At 38.9% G+C, this 3788-nt stretch overlaps 1 long non-coding RNA gene across 1 annotated transcript; it reads left to right on the top strand.

Moving 5' to 3' along the window:
* Nucleotides 1-834: 834 nt before the first annotated feature.
* LOC120699025 lies at nucleotides 835-2258 on the top strand. Its single transcript, XR_005685164.1, has 2 exons — nucleotides 835-1385; nucleotides 1980-2258. It is a non-coding gene; the product is annotated as an uncharacterized LOC120699025 (long non-coding RNA).
* Nucleotides 2259-3788: the final 1530 nt, after the last annotated feature.

Genomic DNA, 3788 nt, shown 5'->3' with positions numbered 1-3788 from the left:
GTCATTTCAGACATCGACACAATCTCCAAAAATAACTTTGACCACTATCTTTTTACTATAAACAATTTATAAAATTTAGTCAATATATATTTTTACGAAACTAAAAAAATATATTCCCTATTTAGTGTTGAATAAGTATTCAACACACCAGCCTGACCACCATCTTATCGAACCAGCTCGGGCACCCTTGATTCACCCACCTAGACTTAGGAGTGATAATGGCCCATGACCCTAGCGGCCTCTTCACAGCCCAATAAGACCTTTAAATTATTTAGTTTAAAATTATATAAGATTACAGCCCGGCTCTTTTAAAACACGGTCCTTAGATTTTTCTAGTTCAAAATCTTGGACCTTTGCCACCCCTACCTAGACTGTCATCCGCAACCGGAAAAAGTTCATCATATTTTTCTCGGATCGTGGGTCCCTAGCTGCGCCCACTAATTGCAAAATTTTGGCCTTCCTTCTCTCATTCAGGCCCTGTTTAGTCCTTTTACATATAAACGCAAAAAAATTTTGCGACGGAATCTTGCCAATTTAAAGTACTAAATGAAGTCTATTTACAAAACTTTTTGTACAGATGGGTTGTAAATCGCGAGACGAATCTAATGATGCTAATTAATCCATGATTAAAGCAATAATTAGCGGATGGTTACTGTAGCATCACTGTTGCAAATCATGGATTAAGTAGTCTCATTAGATTCGTCTCGTGATTTACAGCCCATCCATGCAAAAAAATTTATAAATAAATTTTATTTAGTACTTCAAATTAGCAACATTCCTTCACAAAAATTTGTGTTTTGTGTTTAGTGGACGGGAACTAAACAGGGCTCAGTCATTCCCCGTGAACCGTCGTAGATCTAGGGAAGGTAAAGCGATTTGTCGTGTCGTGGATTCCTCCGTCGTGCCGCGCTCGATCCCCTTCCCCTCATGCGCCGGTGCTGCTCTATCCTGACGCGGTGGTGCGGGGGCCTAGATCGGGCACTGCCCCTTGCTCGTGCAGATCTCGCCACGGGGCGACCTCCTCCCTCCTCGCGGCGGCAGCCCACGTCCAGGCCGCGGGGACGCCGATGGGTCGATGGCGCGACCTCTTCCCTCCACGGTGGCTTGTCGCCGTCCGTCGGTACGTTGGGCCGCGTTCTCTCCGTTCCAAGCCGCGCCTACTCCGGGTTAGCATGGAGAAGGTAGCTGGCGGTGCGGGACTGCGGGCACCTCAACGGCAGCTGACGCTGCCACCGGCCACTGGAGCCCACCCCCAAACGCACGGCTCAACCTGACCTGCACGGTTGCACCCGAGCCACGAAGCCGGCCAGACGCCCAAGCATCCTACGACTCTGCCTGAAATTGGCGGTGCATCCGTGTGCTCCCCTACTGGATCTATGTGCCAGGTATGCATTACGGTGATGCCGATGGCTACTGTCTTAAAAATTTCGATTTTTCTGTAAAAAATCTCATCGATCTCTATCATCTTGATGCTTGCAATGAATGGATCCACCCGTTATCCTCTAAAATCAGGTCAGGTTCAGATCTTTGTCCGCCCACAAACTTCCTTCTGTTACTGTACAGAGATTGTTTCATAATTTTGTCCAGCAGTGCTGAAACTTATTTTGGTTTCCTCTGCTCGTTCATCCAATCTGACAATGAATTGCTTTTCTCATTTGTTTCAGCCGCTTCCTCATTTGTTCCATTAAAAAATATTGGAGTCAACAAATAAGATTTATTTCATATAGCACCCGCACCTTTCTTATAGCTACACTGTCTTCATGTTTCTTTTCGTCAACTAAAATGGTGTATTTTATAATTTTTATCTGAATATCAAGCGAATCAACTTCAGGGTATTAGATTCGAAGCTGTTGCATTATATATACTTCGGAATTTACATGCTTTGTATGTGACACTATGTCAATATTTAGTCTTTGTGCAGTTCTTTTGACAGATTATCTTATTCCTCAATTTACTGAAGAAATTCCTTGAATTTGCAGAGATGCTCTGACAGCTTGACTACAGTTCATTTGAAATGAGGCAAATACATGATTGCTTCTGTCAGTTATCTAGTATTATTGGAATTGTTCACGTGTGTAAATTATTCCTGATTCCATGTACTCTGTTTAACTTAATAACTTCATTTTACAAGGATATGTGCATGTGAAATTATTGTATTTATTCGTATGTATGGATGTCTTCTGCATGATGCTGTATAAGGAAAACATGGGATATTTTGAGTTTCTCAGTGCAAGAAAAGAAATCTCGTGTTATTATAACTTTTTTCCGGTTTGGATGGCAGACACAATGAGATTTTCCAGTCTCACAAATGCTCCAATCTAACGAACCAGAATATTTTGTTGGAAATAATTTTTTTCCGCATAAGAGAAACCTTCTTCTGGTTATAATAGATAACACACGTAACTTTTTTCCGGTAATCAACAGCACCAAAGACTGCCTACAACCTTTTCCGGTTTAAACACCATTATTCCGGTCGCATAAGAACTTTTTTCGACTGCAGACATATTTTCCGGTTAAAACAAGACATTTCTGGTCACGGATGACCTTTTTCCGGTTACGACCAGATCAAGCAAAGCTGGGTCGGCGCTGGCGTGTTGAATAACTTTTTTTTTTTGAGAAGGGCGTGTTGAATTATTCAACACGCTGGGTGTTAAATAGCGCACCCCCTAAAAATTATAAAATATAGTTAATATATACTTTTACAAAACTACATTTCAAGATTAATCTACTTATATCGCTTTTATATTTTCAAACTCAACACAAAAGAATTTATTTATAGTCAAAGTCTAAAATATTTGACTTAAGACAAACATAAAACGACTTCTTTTTCATATACGGAGGGAGTACAAAATAACTGAAGAAAAGAAATAAAAAATTTAATCCAAAAAATTCAATGGAAAATACAAGGAAGAAAATTGAGCATAAAAGACAAAAAAAGAAAATAGAAGAAATAATATATTCAAAGCAAGAAAATAAATAGCGGAAGAAAAAAATGAAAGATTTACACTGATCATAAGAAAAGGAATAAGAAATACGAAATAGAGGAAGAGAGAAGGAGAAAGAAAAAAAAGAAAAAAATAGTACACAGACAATGACTAGCTTTTATGCGTACTAAATAAAAAAAGAAAGGAAACATAAAAACTATAAGCAACGAAATAGTAATAAGAAAGGAAAGGAAAGGGAAGGAAAAAAAATAAAAATAAATACTTCACATCAAACTTGCATCATGCATGCATGCATGTGTCCGTGTATACTGTAATAGACATGCGCATATGTATGGACATGCATAGCAAACATGCTTGCTGCATGCTACAACGAAAGTGTTATTGAGCTTAAATCAATCCCGTCAGCCCACTAATTCCTTCAAGCGATGGATCTGGCAATCATAACCCGCGCAATATATAGTCTTTCGGTGATTAAGTGCATGATCAAAAGATATTGGAAGCTAACCGTAGGGTACTAGACTACTAGTCAATGCGTTAAAGAGTCCTCACAAGAGAAGACTATGATGTGAAAAAGTATCTATAGTGTGATCGAGAAAACTAGAAACGAATGTCTGTAGTTGTTTCATTGTTTGTTCAAAACTCCCAAATCAGTTTGGTCATGTGATATTTAGACTCCAAGTATGGCAAAGGAGCAAATAATTATCGTCCCCTTAATTAAAATTGTTTCTACACATGCAAGCTAAAGTACCGACGAGCGAGAGCTATGATTATGTTTTTTTACTAAGCATGTGATTTTTTTTGTAACTGTGCCTAAGCACATTTTTTATTAAAAAGAAGAGAATT

Source organism: Panicum virgatum, chromosome 3K (genome assembly GCF_016808335.1).
Source record: "Panicum virgatum strain AP13 chromosome 3K, P.virgatum_v5, whole genome shotgun sequence".
Classification (NCBI taxonomy): Eukaryota; Viridiplantae; Streptophyta; class Magnoliopsida; order Poales; family Poaceae; genus Panicum; species Panicum virgatum.
Note: the sequence above shows the minus strand (reverse complement) of the source record. Positions and strands in the feature narration are given on the sequence as shown.